Genomic DNA, 15,818 nt, shown 5'->3' on the forward strand with positions numbered 1-15,818 from the left:
ACAGGAACTTTCATCTCCCAAGTCTGAGGCCAGACAGACTGAGAGAACTTCTGCTCCTTAGGAATGCCAGGGCTAGCTATGGTACTGAGATATAGCCCTGGGCAAGAAGGAATCAGCAGACCCACTTAGTGCAAAAGCAGTGAGGCACTTTAGCTGCTGGCTGCAGACTCTTTCAGGAAGATGGAGTTCCAGAGTTTAGGGTTCCAGAGTGGAAGGAAGAATTGAAGTGAAACCAGAGGCACCTTCCCCTCGTATCCTGTGATTAGAAATGCTCATAATAATAGTTCTCATTAAATTAAACAATAATAATAATAATAATAATAATAAAATAAATAGACAAAGAAGAAAAAGCCCTACCATGGAAGGTTATGGTGGGAATAGGGAAGATTGGAATTCATCTTCAGAGGTAGACAATGAAGTAAAAATAGGTTCTTCTATCCCCAAGAGTAATGTTGTATGACAACATGCCCACAAAGATTTATAGAAGCACTCAAAAAAGATTTTAAAAACAAAGTCAGAAAGATTGAGGAAAAACTACCTAATTAATAAAAACCATCCAAGAAAAACAAAAAGATTATGAAAAACTTAAGTTAACCTTTAAAAGGCTGAAACTCTTGAGTTGATGCACTGAGATAGGATAACCAAGCACTTATGGCTAATTACCAATTAGACAATACTTTATTAGCATATGCTTGGAAAATGGCCCTTCCCACTATCCTGTGCTGGCTCGATAATTGATGTATACAGAGAATTATAGGAGAAACTAGGGGGTGGAGTAAGACTAGGCAGAGTCACTTTTGGGCGGGAGATGAAGAGGAAAAGTCATGGCAATTCTGGGTCTATTTAATTCACTTTACCCCTAAAGACAAAGAATAAAGACCAAGGACTTTTGCTTATCCTGACTCTGGCTGATTCTAAGGTATCCAGGGTGCTAACTCTGTCTTCACAAACCAACTAGAAAAAGAGATACAAAGTCTTAAAGGAAAAAATAATTCCTTGAAAATTTAAAAACATAAAAAGAAAAATAAAAAAAGATAGAAAAATCTTTAAGTTCATTGGATGTCCATTTTTTTCTTACTCAAACTTAAAGATTTTTCAGGATTTTTTCTCAACTAAATCTGACCTCAATAAAAATTTAGGGTTATTATTAATTATGCAATATAAATGAAATTTAGAGAAAAAAATCAACACAGAGGTATAAAGAAGGAAGAAGGTTTGGTAGTTCTGAAAGTCTACTCATATCAGTAATAGGGTTAATAGCAAAAAATATATACATACAAAGAGAAATGTGTGTGTGTGTGTATATAAGAAATAACCTATAAAGAAATAACGGAGGAGGAAAATAGGACAAGGTGGTATATAGAAGGTTGTGTAGACTTATGGGAGTGAAACAAAACGTGTAAATTAATGGGAATAAAGAGTGAAGGTAAGAGTAGCAAAGTATATGGTGAAGTACAGAAGGATATTGAGAAAGGGAGTAGGACAAAGTATATAGAAACTTTAAAGTATTTGCTTATTCCAAATGAAATAAGTTTTTTTTTTTTTTTAAATAAAGTAGACAATTCATGCATAAACATTATTGGATTTTATTGTTATAGATTATCTAGGTCTTCATATTCTAATTCTTCTTGGTAATAAATTATATCTATTTATTTATGTATTCATTCATTCACATATATTTAATAAGAACCTACTATATAATAAATTCAGTTCCTCCTTTTATTTATTTACTTATGGCCAACCAAACTAAAAAGATATACTATGTTTGGCTTTCCTTTTCCATTTCCTTTTCTTTCTTTTTTTTTTTTTTTGTGACAAATAAAAGGAAGAGCTGATAGAAGTTTATTCATTGTACATATTATTCAAAATAATTTCAATGTGATAGTAAAACAATAAAGAAATTCTGGGTTTAACTCAGACTAGATTCAATTAGGGTGCACATGTACACACATACACACAAAATACCTTTTCAAAGTAATTTGAAATAATTGTGTGGTGTAAGGAACAGGAGAAAAAGCTCAGTTAAATCAGGAACAAGGAAAGGGAAGTTCTGATGATTTGTCCGATGTCACACAGCTAACTTGGTCAAGCTCTTAAATGGGATGCTTTGTTCATATGACCTCTAATTCACTACTCTTTCTAGCATATAATAACAACCTCATGGTGCAATATCGCCAAAAAATGCCTTTAAAAATAGTCATAAATTTATGTTTGTTTTTATTTTTTAAAAGAAGGAGTGTTGTATATTAGATAGTGTTGGACTTGAAGCCAAAAAATCTGATCCTGGTGAAGTATATTAATAGCTTTCAGCTTTCTCGTCCTCATTTACAGAACTGGGATAACAGTTATAGCAGTTAATTCATAGGAGACAATGGGCATAAAACACTTTGCAAAACTTAAAGCTATATAACTGTCTAATTATTATTTACATAGTCTGTTGTTTATTTTTAAGATGAATTAGTTGTTTGATATTTATAGGAAAATCTGTCTTTAAATTTAATTTACAAGGTTGGGTTAGTAAAATGAAGATAGCTTTAGTTGGCATTAAAAAAAAAGTTGAGTTATCATTTTTAAACATTTCAATATCTTTATCCATATTCCCACAGGATTTATTTTATGATATGAGTTTTTAAAACCTTGGTTATTGATAAATTGTTTCTCCAAGGTTTCCTGTGTTTTAAAGGCATTCTTTGTAATCTCAATATCTTGGGGTATTCAGTTGAAACATAACTATAATTAACCAGAGGAAAAAAAAAAAGTTGTCAATAAAGTCACTTTCTCTAATGAACTCAGGAGCTGATTCTTATTTGTCAATAAAGTCACTTGCTCTAATGAACTCAGGAGCTGATTCTTATTAAGACAGTCTCCAAAATGTTTTTATTTTTGTTTTGTTTTGTTTTGTTTTTTTCAAGGCTGGGCTTAGTTAAAATGGTAAACAAAGTTGATTTAAAGCACTTAATTTAATTGTCTTTTCAAACCATCTGAACTCTACCAAATTTTAACACTCCTTCCCTCCCATTAATAACCATATAGATAAACACTGAAATATGTTAAACCTACCTTAATACGAGAATGCTAGGGCTTCTAGGTGTGCTAAGACTAGTTTCTTTGTTTTTGAATAATAGTTTTTTTTTAATTTTTAAAATACAAATAAAGATAATTTTCAACATTCAGTCTTGAGAAACCTTGTGTTCCAAATTTTTCCCTCCCTTCTCGTCTCCTTAACAATTCTTGTTAAACATATGCAATGCTTCTATACATATTTCCACATTTATAATGCTGCACAAGAAAAATCAGATCAAAAAGGAAAAAATGAGAAAGAAAATAAAAAAAACATGCAAACAACAAAAAAAGTGAAAATACTATGTTGTGATCCGCATTCAATCTCCATAGTCCTCTTTATGGATGCAGATGGCTTTCTCCTTAAGATTAGTTTCTAAAATTACTAGCTCTGGAATCTGATTGTTCACTATCATCAACTTTTAATCTTTTTCTGACCTCTGACTTTGATTAAAATTCAACATTATCTATCCAATTCATATCACAAGGGAGTTACTATTAGCAAAACAAATTTGCCAAAAACACACACACACACACACACACACAAAAACCCACATTTCTATATTCTCCCCCCCCAAAAAAAATAGCAACATTGATTATTATTAGAAATAAAATATATGCCTCTGATCAACAAATGATGGAAAGAATTGTTGTATGTGTACAAGAGAATATAACTGTATTATACTACAAACTTACTGAGTGATATAAAGTGAACTTAAAGAAAACTTATAGAACAATGAATGGCTAACTTCAGTGTAGAACACTAAATAGACTACTAATAGGCAACAGAACTCAAGCCAAAGACAATGCTGATACCAAAGAATAAAGTTAAAGCACTCACATTTTCTTAGTGATTAAAATGTGAAATTACAAAAGCAGAAAGTAAATTGTACAATCAATCCTTTTAATTTTCTCAGGTATTTTTCAGGAAACATACTAGGAAGATGGCATTGTTAGATTATTTGACAGATGGTAATATTAAATGTTTGAAAACAATGCATAATAATTTTAAAATATTTTTATCATTATTTTGACCTACTAACTCAAAGTAGATAACCAAGAAACAAATCGAAAGGAAAAAAATAAAATTAAAAAGTAGCAATTGTTAATATTTTAATGAATTTTCAAATTAATGTTTGAATTTTAATCTGAGTTTTCAGGATATCATGCCTAAATCCAAATGAATGTTTTTAATAAGATTTTTAGAAAGTTGTACTTTCAGAAGTCAAGATGGTAGAGTAAACAGTAAACTACCATCGCTATCCCATATATTCACCACCAAACAACCATAAAATAGCACTCCAAAAGAAATCCTAGAATACCAGAACCAGGAAAAAGCTAAGGGTGAAGCAACCTTTTTTCCCAAGAAACTATCAGCAAGAAAGGTTCACTCAGATAAAGGGGAAGCAGATAAAGGAGTTCAGGACAGGAAGCATTGCATCAAGCCAACAGTAAGCCCCAGCTCATCAAACAAGCTGGAGATCATGAGCCCCAGTATACTGTATAGGTAACTAAAAATATCAGGAGGTCACCATCACAGCTCCCCACACATGCCTTAACCTACGTAGCTTTGAGCAAACAGACAGACTACCAAAAACCAGACTATCCCTTGCCTCGGCATAGCCTAAGAGAAACTCAGAAATACCCCACAGGTCTCAGCATATTCTAGATATCAGAACTAGGATCCTGACTCAACAATAGGTAAACTGCCAGACCTCTACAGTCTCCAGCAGTGCAGTCACTTCTCACCCTACCCTCTCAGCAAAGCACCAGACACAAGGTTCCTACTTCAGTGGAACATTAGTGTTGCACTAAGTGAACAGCCAGGGCTTACAGCCAAAAAGCCTAAGGCAGTGCCCCTCCTAACCTGGTAGAAGAATTCAAATTTAAAAGAAAGGAAAAAGGCCAAAATAAGATGAGTAAAAAGCAAAAACAAGCAAACAAAAAGAATCTGGTCAAAGAAAGTTATTTTGGTGACAAGGAAAATCAAGTCAAACCCAAAAGAAAACAAAAATGTCAAAACACCTATGAACAACTCCCCCCAAAAAACAAACAAACAGAAAAAAGTGGTCTCAAGCCCAGAAAGTACTCATGGAAGAGCTTGAAATGGAACTTGAAATCATGTAAGAGACATAAAAGAAAAATTGAAAAAAGAAATGAGTAATGCAAAATAATTATGAAAAAATAATTAAAATATTGGAAAAAGAAAACAACCGTTTAAACAGTAGAGTTGACAAATAGAAAAGGAGATACAAAAATACATTCATGAAAACAACTTTTCAATTAATGAAATGGAAAAGGAGATACAGAAATCCATTCATGAAAACACTTCACTGACCAATGGAAAAGGAATGCTATAAATTTACATATATATATATATATATATAGTCATAAATGCTAACTGAGGAAAATAAGTCCTTAAAAGTTAGAATTGGACAAGTAGAAGTTAATGATTTTATGAGACATCAAGAATCAATCAAATTCAAAAGAATGAAAATATAGAAGAAAATGTAAAATACCTCACTGGAGAAAAAGTGAGCTGGAAAGTAGGCCCAGGAAAGACAACATCAAAATCATTGCACTACCTGAAAACCATAATCAAAAGGAGAACCTGGACAGAGTCTTCAAAAAATTATCAAGGAAAATTATCCTGACATCCTAGAATTAGAGGGCAAGATAGTCATTGAAAGTCCTCCAATCACCTCAGGAAAAAGCTTGCTGCCCCCTCATTGCCCACCCCAACCTCTCCACCAAAAAGCCAAAAACTTTCAAGGAGCATTATAGATAAAATAATAGTTATTACTCAAGGGGGGGGAAAGTATTGCAAGTGGTCAGAAAGAAATAATTCAAATACCAGGGAGCCACAATCAGAATTATGCAGGATTTAGTAGCTACAATATTAAAGGATCAGAGATCATGGAACATAATATTTCAGAAGACAAAGGAGCTACCACCACAACCAAGAATCACCTACCCAACAAAATGAAGCAGAATACTTTAAGGAGGAAAAAAAAATGACAACAATAACAAATGATCTCCATTGTCAAAAGCCAAGAGAATCCTAAAAAGGGGGAGAAAACACATATAGTATTCAATGAAGTTGTACTATTTAGATTCCTACATGGGAAGATGATACTTGTAATTCTTAAAAATTGGACCACTAATAATACACACACACACACACACACACACACACACACACAGTACTGAAATAGTGAATTTAAGGAAATGACAAAAAAAAAAAAAAAGAGATGAGAATGACAAGTGCACCGAGTGCAGAAGGAAGGGAGAGGTAGAATGGGATAAATTATTTTACATAAAGATGCACAAAAAAACTATTACAGTTGAGGGAAAGATGCAAGATGCACATCACTTCAAACTTACTCTTATCAGTATTGGCTCAAAAGGGAATAATATACACAAATCAGTTGAATATGGAAATCAATCTTACTTGACCGAAAAATAGGAAGAAAGGAGATTAAATAAAAAGGTGGGAGGGGGATATAGAAAAAATGATCAGACTGGAGAGATAATATGAAGAAGCAAAACACTGCCAAGGAGGGAAAGGATGAAAGGAGAGAGAGAAGAACAGGAGGAAAAATAAGATGGAGGGAAATATACAATCTGTTTATGGTTTAAGAAATGAGTGGCCAATCAGTGGAATAGACTATGTACACAAAATATAATAAATAGTAAATGACCATAATAACTTAGTATTTGATAAACCCAAAAATTTCTGTGTTTGAGAGAAAGAAGTTTTTATCTGATAAAAAAAAAATCTGAGAAAACAGTAACAGTAGAGTACTAATTAGATATAGACCAATATGTCACGTCATATTCCAAGATAATGTCAAAATGGGTACATGATTTAGAAATGAAGAAAGAGATTTAGACATAAAGACCTGAGAAAAGTAAAAAAAAAAAAAAAAAAGTAAGGAATAGTTTATCTATTAGATATACGGAAAAGGGAAGAATTCATGACCAAATAAAAGATAACATGGAATGTAAATTAAATAATTTAGATTATATTAAATTAAAAAGTTCTGCATAAAAGAAAATCAAAATAATTGAAATTAGAAGGAAAGCAGAGAGCTGGGAAATAATCTTTCCAGCAAAGATCTTTCATAAAGATCTCATTTCTGAAATATATGAAGACTAGCCAAATTTCTAAGAATACAAGCTATTTTTTCAATTGATAATGGGCAAAGAATATGAACAGGCAGCTTTCAGATGAAGAAATCAAAACTATCTAAAAGGATATAAAGAAGTACTCTACATGACTTTTGATTAAAGAAATGCAAATTTAAAAAATTCTGAGGTACTTCCTCATATCTATCAGATTGACTAATATGGACACACATACACACACAAACACACACACACACACACACACACAAGAAAAAATCAGTAAGTGTTGGATAGGATGTGGGAAAATTGGGACACTAATGCTCTGATAGTGTGAGTTGTGAACTAATCCAATATTCTAGAGAGCATTTGGAACTATGCCCAAAGCGCTATAAAGCTGTGTAAATCCTTTGATCCAGCAATATCACAACTAAGTTTGTAAGCCTAAGAGGTCATAAGAAAGGGGAAGAACTTACATATTTAAAATTATTTACAGAAGCTTTTTTGTGGTAATAAAATATTGAAAATGAAAGGGATGTCCATCAATTGAGAAATAATTGTACAAGCTGTGGTATATGTATAGTATTGTGCAATAAGAAATGATGAATAGTTTGGTTTCAGAAAAACTTGGAAAGTTTATAAGAACTGATGCAAAGCAAAACCAGAGAAACATTGTATACAATATTGGCAACATTTTGTGATAATCATCTATGAAATATTTAGGTCTTCCCAGCAACACAGTGGTCTAAGACAAGTAAAAAGAACTCATGAAGGAAAATGCTATCCATTTTTAGATAAATAACTGGACTTCGAATACAAATTGAAGCATATTTTTCCCCACTTATTTCTTTCCTTTTCTGGTGTTTCCCCTTTTGTTCTGTTTCTTCTTTCACAGCTGTGACTAATATGAAAATATGTTTTACATAGTAATACATGTATATCCTAAATCAATTTGCATACTGTTTTAGGAAAAGAGGAATAGAGAGAGGGAGAAAAAATTGGAATGCAAAATCTTGTAAAAATTAAAGCTACAAATTGTCTTGACATGTAATTGGGTAAAATATAAAACACTATTTAAAATAGTAATTTCAAGCACTTTGAAAAGTTGTTAAGAAGAAAATTAGGGATGAAGTAGACATTAGTTCCTTGAAATCAATCCTCCAAGTGAAATGAGGAGGGAGTGTCTTTCAGGAATAAAGGTGAGACTGGACAAAGGCCCAGAGAGAGAAAATGAAATTCCATGTACAAGGAAGTAAAAGGAATAATTTGAACATCACAAAATCCCTTGTAAGTATTACTATGCTTAATTTACAAATGATAAAATTTGTTCCACACCTGGAAGGCTTTTGAGAAAAGTATCTTGACAAATTTCAACTGATTTTTCTTGTTTGTTTTTAGAATTGTATATTTTACATTTTACCAAATGCCAAATAAAACAATTATTTCGAGATTGTTGTTGTTCACTTATTTCAGTCATGTCTGATTCTCAGCTAGAATGTCTGAAGATTTTACATAAAACTGTTAATCCTTATTATGTATAATTTTCTCTTCTGTTTAAATATATGACAAATCAAACATGTAAAGTTTAAAGCTGCTCTGTTTCTCTGTGATTTTTCACCCTTTTTCCTCCTGAGCATTAAAAAACGGCTCGAATGGCATTCTGCATTCTTTCCTTTTATTTTTTCTTCCTTTCTTCCTTCCTTCCTTCCTTCCTTCCTTCCTTCCTTCCTCTTTCTTTCTTTCCTTCCTTCTCCCCTTTTTCTTTTCTTCTCTGCTTCCTTCTTCCCACCCTATATTCTTTCCTTTCCCTCTTCTTTTCCTTTTCTTCCTTCCTTTCTTCCTTCTTCTTATCAATACTCTTATCAATACATCTGACAGGTACATTTTCCCATGCTTCTCTTGTTTACATATAGTATCACTCTTTACATTTACATTTTTTTCTTTTTTTGTCCTTTTTCTTGGTATGCAGTATAAGATGTTGGACTATATCTAGTTTTTGCCAACTTTTTTCCAGTTTTCCCAGAAATTTTTGTCAAATGGAGTGTTCTTATCCCAGAAGTTTGTATCATTAGGTTTATCAAACACTAGATTGCCATGGTTATTTACTGCTTTGTATTGTACACCTAACCTATTCATTTATAAGCCACTTTATTTCTTAGCCAGTAACAGCATTTTCATGATTATCACTTTTCTAATATTGAAATCTAGTACTGCAAGGCAGCCTTCCTTCACATTTTTCATTGATTCCCTAAACAATTTTGATTTTTTCCCTGATGAATTTTGTTATTAGTTTTCCCTAGTTCTATGAAACAGTTTAATGAATACTTTACAGCAAAACTCAGGGATTTCCATATTCAGTTTAGTAAAGCTAACATCTCTTCTTTTAGCTGAAATATCCAGATAATTCAGCCAAAGTGAAAGTTGCTAACTACATTGTATTTAGTTATTGTATTTATTATTGAAAAGAAGAGTGAGATAATGAGACAAAAATGAAAAGGAAGTATATTACAAGTATTATGGTGGTGGGTAGGGAAGGTGACCAGTGAAAAGACATAGTGATAAGAAATGGGATATTGTAAGTAAGGAAAAAATAGGAGAATGGTTCAGATAAATGCAGAATTCAAATGGGGGGAAAGAGTAATGTTCAAGAAAGCAAGAAGGTATTTTGAGGCTAGATTATATATAGCTTTAAATACTAAACAGAAAAGTTTATATGTAAAAGGAAGCTGACAAAAATTGGTTTACTGACTTACTAGTCCTATCTGCATTTAAGGAACATTACTTTGGAAGCTATGCTCAGAGGGAACTGGAGCTTTAAGAGATATAAGGAAGGGAGGTCAGTTAGATTGTTAAAATCATCTAGAGGAATGATGATGGGGCCTGAATTAAGATGGTGAATATATTTGTGAAGAGAAGTGTTCAGATGCAAGATGTACAAAAAATGGCAGGTAAGTAAAAGTTATTAGGAATTTATTGAGCAAAGAAATAACATGATACGACTTGTGCTTTAGGAACATTTTTTGGACAACCATGTAGAGGATCAGTTGAAGAAAAGAAAGAGATAAGAAGATCATGTAGGAGGTTATGGAAGCTCAGGGAAGAGGTAATGAGAGACTAATCAAGTGTGGTAGGTGTGAGAGTAGAAAGCAAAGAAAAGATACAAGTTATGTGGAGCTAAGATAAAGACTTGGCAACTGGAGATAATAGCTAAAGAAATATGAAGGATCCAAGATGATTCTGAGGTAGTAAATCTACTCATCTGGAAAGATAATGATGTTCTGAAGAGAAATTGGGGAATTCAGAGAAGGAATGGATTTGAGAGAAGGATGAATGCAAAGAAGATAATGAATTTTATAGAAATGTAGAAAAAAGAAAAAAGAGAAATGGCATTCGTAGACATTTTTGAAAGCATCCATGTATCAGATTGAATGTTATATAGTAAAGATATGTTGATTTTTAAAAATCTCTATCTATTTGTCTATATTAACAGAAAGATATTTATGTGGATGTGTTTGTCTGTGGGTGTATGTATACATTCATGCGAACTAACAAGACTGGAAGAAGAAAATCATATTGATCCATGTGTTATTTATTTTAAACTGACTTCTATTTCATTTAGATCTGGGAAGAGAAAGAATAACATGTGAAATTCTACCAGATTAAAAGTAAAATGAACTTAGTCCCTAAGGACATGAGTAAAGCAATGAGGTGTAAGGATTTTCATCTGTTTAAAGTTGAAGAAATCACCAGCAATCTAACAAGAGCAACACTATTAACAATGCTGGGCATCATTAATGCTGATTACATATTTCACTTGCTTAAGAGAAGCATTTAGAAACTTTTTATATTATAGAAAATTGTTATGGTAAAGATATTTCACATTTATTAAGGATTAATACTGTATCAGGAATTTAATTAAACAGAATCATAAACTATTCATTCTCCCTGGGTTCATAGGCTGAATTGTTAAAGGCCAAGACATAGACAGGAGAATGTGTAAATATATGGAACATTGAGCTAATTGTGATTGAGCTGATCATTAAATTAATTGTAATTGATAGAAGTTAGGAATATGGAACCCAATACTGGTAGGAGATTTTGATTTAGAAAGGCCAAGGTCACCCACTACATCCCAGACCAGTATCTATCATCTTACTTTAAGTCTTGGGACTGGACTTTGACAACATTGGAAGAAAGAGAGGGAAGGCTGATGACTTTGCACAACTCTGCTTCACTTAAATCCAGTTCACACCCAAGTCAAGATATCACCCTCTTGATGTTTTTGGAGCTCTCTATGGAAAGATTTGATATAAATAATGCAAATAAATAAATAAATAAATAAATAAAATATGTGTTATATAAAATGAGAACACTGTAGACATACCTACTACTTGTGATAATGAATTTTCTGTGTTAAATATATATCCTCAGATTTTAAATAGAAAAGCATCATCTTAACCTCTATCACATTTAGAGTATTTGTACTCTAAATTTGTAGAGTGAAAAAAAATTAGTAAAATATAAAATGAAATCTTGGGCCTTATTCTTCACTTTTACCCAATGAAACACTGCTGTGCATGCATCATTATCATTATCTGATAGATAACACTGTTAATACTAATCAGATTGATATCTATGTTGAAAAATGTTATTTTAACCCAAACATATTAAATTCTAATAGGGCATGTTTTAATTAAAATATTTAATAGTATGTAGCTTTTTAGTTATATTTTATGATAAAAATATTTATAATTCATTTAAAATCTATCATGAAATCAACTATTTTCAATTTATTCTCCAGCAATTGAATTGCTCTTATTCTTATTCTAAAATCATAACCTGAAGTATCCCCGATTGTTCAGGAAGAAGGTATTTATCATGTTTTTGTAATGCTGACATAAAACAGTGAGCTATGGGCTTTGCTTGCAATGATTGAAAAGAAGAAGGAGTGACACAAGGAATTATGAAGCCTTAAAATTTTGGCATATAATAATAGAAGAAATAGCACAAAAATGATTAAATAGTAGTCCAAAGCAGAGGATCCAATTTTGAAAGTATGAAAATGAACCACAGAGAGCTAAGGGAAACAGCATGTTTTGAAGTACCATACAATAAGGAATTTCTGCTCTGTGAAAATGACTGGATATGAGTTATGAGCTTTAGCAAATTCAATCTCCTATCTTCTTGGTCCTTGGGGGTACTTTTGGGATCATTTCTCCAAGGATTCATCATGGTCAGCCAAAAGAGTTTTGAACTTGGAGTCACAAAGTAATTTCAGTTCATATACTAATTCTGATCTGTCAATACTTGCATAACCTAGAAAAAACACATTTTAGCGTTATTTTGTTTTATCTGTAAAATGAAGGAATTGAACTAGATGATCTCTTCATTCTCGAACAGGCACTTAACTATTATCTCCTTCCACAGCATTTGGACTCATTCTGCACTGCAGGAAAATCATATAAGTCTGTATATCCATTGCTATTTAAATATTCAGAAAAAAAATAAAACTGGTAAATATTTATAGTTGTAGCAGAAGTTAACAGGGAGTTATTTAGTAACCCTCACTTATCTATATAATTCTTCTCTACAACAACATTTTTATCATAATCTAGTGACTAGAGTTAGAAGCGCTCATCTTCCTCATTTCAAATTTGACCTTACATGCTTATCATGTGACCCCCCGCAAGTCATTTAACTCTATTTGCCTCAATTTCCTCATCTGCAAAATGTTCTCGAAAAGGAAATAGCAAATCATTCCAGTATCTCTGCCAAGAAAACCCCAAATAGGGTCACAAAAAGTTAGACACAGCTAAAATGACTGATCAAGAACAACAAGTTTTTCTACCATGACTTAAATATATTTGCTGGCTACCTTTTCTTCCTATACCTTGTGAGTGCTCTGGTAATGTAAACTATTGTTACTATTAGTTTAAATTAGGAAAGCAAATTACTGCCTTCCTCCAACTCCAAATTAATTAATGTATCAAGTATAACACTTTTGAGCCTGATCAAAACAAAAGTTCTTTCCAAAAAAGAACCAAAAAAAAACTGTTACTTGAAGTAAGTGGGTCAAATTTACCAGCCCTTTTGCTCTTCTCCACATAGTTCACACTTGTGAGTTACATAAGATCCCAGAGGACATGATGGAGACTTACATATACTCTCCCCACTATAATTTCACTCAGCTACTTTATAGATCCTTGAGTAATTATTTTCCAAGACCAGAGACATGATAAGAATTAATAGAAGTTTTATAATCATAACTACATGGCAGATAGAAAAATGCCTTTAAACTCAGGACTATTTGCATCAGGTCCTTCCTTTGTCATAATGTCATTTAATCTCTTAATTCTCTGTGACACTATGACTTATAGTGAAATTGCTGACCTGAATTGGTAGAGGAAGTCCTTACCAAGAATTCCCCATGCCAATTAAATCACAGATCCAAACACTATCCCTAACCTAGAAAGTTAAGCTGAGAGAGTCAATAGAAATAGTACAGGAATTGTAAGTTCAAAAGAAAGATTTAAAATGCAGAAGACTTTCTCTAGCTAGTTGGCTCAATATAACTAGCTAGAGTATGGCAAAAAGGAAAGAATTTGGCATATATAGTTTAAGAAACTGACTGCAAATAAAACTGAAAACTATGACTCTTAGAAAGTCACTTATGCTTAAGGAACATCAGTTTCCTCAAAAAATATTAAAGTACATGAACAAGCAATTCTCCCTGCCACAACTCATTTATTAATACTATTTTATTTTTTCCCAGTGCATTTATTTTTGTAAGATTTTGTGTTCCAATTTTTTCTTCCTTCCTTCCCTCCTCCCACCCCAACACTGCAATCAATCTCATATAGGTTATACATGTACAATAATGTTAAACATATTTCCATATTTTTCATGTTGTGAAAGAAAAAATCAGAACAAAAGAGAAAAACCATGAGAAAAAAATGACAAAAGTGAAAATATTATGCTTTATTCTGCTTTTGGTGTCTATAGCTCTTTCTCTGGATGTGGATGGCATTTTCCATCACAAGTCTATTGAAACTCTCTTGGATCACTACACTGCTGAGAAGAGATAAGTCTATCACAGTTGATCATCACACAATCTTGCTGCTACTTTTACAATGTTCTGGTTCTGCTCATATCACTCAGCATCACTTCTCATAAGTTTTTCCAGGTTTTTCTGAAATCATCATTTCTTTTAAAATAGTAGTACTCCATTACAATGCCACATCCCAATTGATAGCCATCCCCTCAATTTCCATTCTTTGCAACTAAAAAAAGAGCTGCTATAAAGTACAAATATGTACTTTTGTACATATAGGTCCTTTTCCCTTTTTTATGATTTCTTTGGGATACAGACTTTGAAATGGTATTGCTGGATCAAAAGGCTATGCACACTTTTATAGTCCTTTGACATAGTTCCAAATTGCTTTCCAGAATGATTGGATCAGGAGAACAAAAAATCTTAAAATAATTTCTGAAACTAGGCATTGATCAACATCTCATAACCTATACCAAGGTTGAAATGGGTTCATATTTTTGACATAAAGGGTGATAGTATAGGAAAATTAGGAGAGTTAACCACACATTACAAACAAGAACTAAGCAAATAGAAATCAAGACAGTCAAATAAATAAAAAAAAATGAAAGAATGGATGAAAATTCAAAATACCTCATTGGAAAAACAACTGACCTGGCAAATAGATCCAGGAGAAACAAATTTAAAATTATTGATTGACCCAAAGGCCATGACCAAAAAGAAAAAAAGATCCTGGATAGCATTCACCAAGAGATCATCAAGGAAAACGGCTCTGATATACTAGAATCAGAGGGTGAAATAGTCATTGAAAAAATTCATTGATCCCCTCTGAAAAGAGATCACACAAGGAAAATCCCAAGGAACATTGTTGCAAAACTCCAAAACTATAATCTCAAGAAAAAATTTTGCAAACTGGCAGACAAAATCAATTCAAGTGCTGAGGAGCAACAGTCAGAATTATGAGGATTTGACAGCTTTCACAATAAAGGATCAGAGGGCCTGAAATATCAACTTCCAGAGGACAAAGGTCCTGGACTTTAAAGAATTTACTACTCAGTGAGACTGACAAACATCTTTCAGGGAAGATGATGGATCTTCAGTGAAGTAAGAGACTTTCAATTATTCCAATTGATAAATCCAGAACTAAATAGAAAATTTTATTTTCAAACACAGGACTCAAAAGAACATTGAAAAGTAAATATGGAGGAAAAAAATGTATGTATGTATATGTGTATACACATATATGTGTATACATGTGTATGTGTATATATATATATACACACACACACATATATATATAAATATAAAATAAAGATTAAATTGTTTACCTCCTTAAATGGGAAAATGATACTTGTAATTGCTCAGAATTGTATTTTTTATTGAGGCAGCTAGAGGAGGCATACATGAATGAAGGGTATAGATGTGAATGTACTCTGATGTGATAATATCAAACAAAAAGACATTAAAGGGTGTGAAAAGGATTGTTCTGGAAGAAGAGGAAAGGAGAGACAAAATAGTATACATTACATCATATGAAGAGGCACAAAAGACTTGTTACAAAAGAGGGGAAAAAGGGAGAGGTTAG

Source organism: Antechinus flavipes, chromosome 3, assembly GCF_016432865.1.
Source record: "Antechinus flavipes isolate AdamAnt ecotype Samford, QLD, Australia chromosome 3, AdamAnt_v2, whole genome shotgun sequence".
NCBI classification, from domain to species: domain Eukaryota; kingdom Metazoa; phylum Chordata; class Mammalia; order Dasyuromorphia; family Dasyuridae; genus Antechinus; species Antechinus flavipes.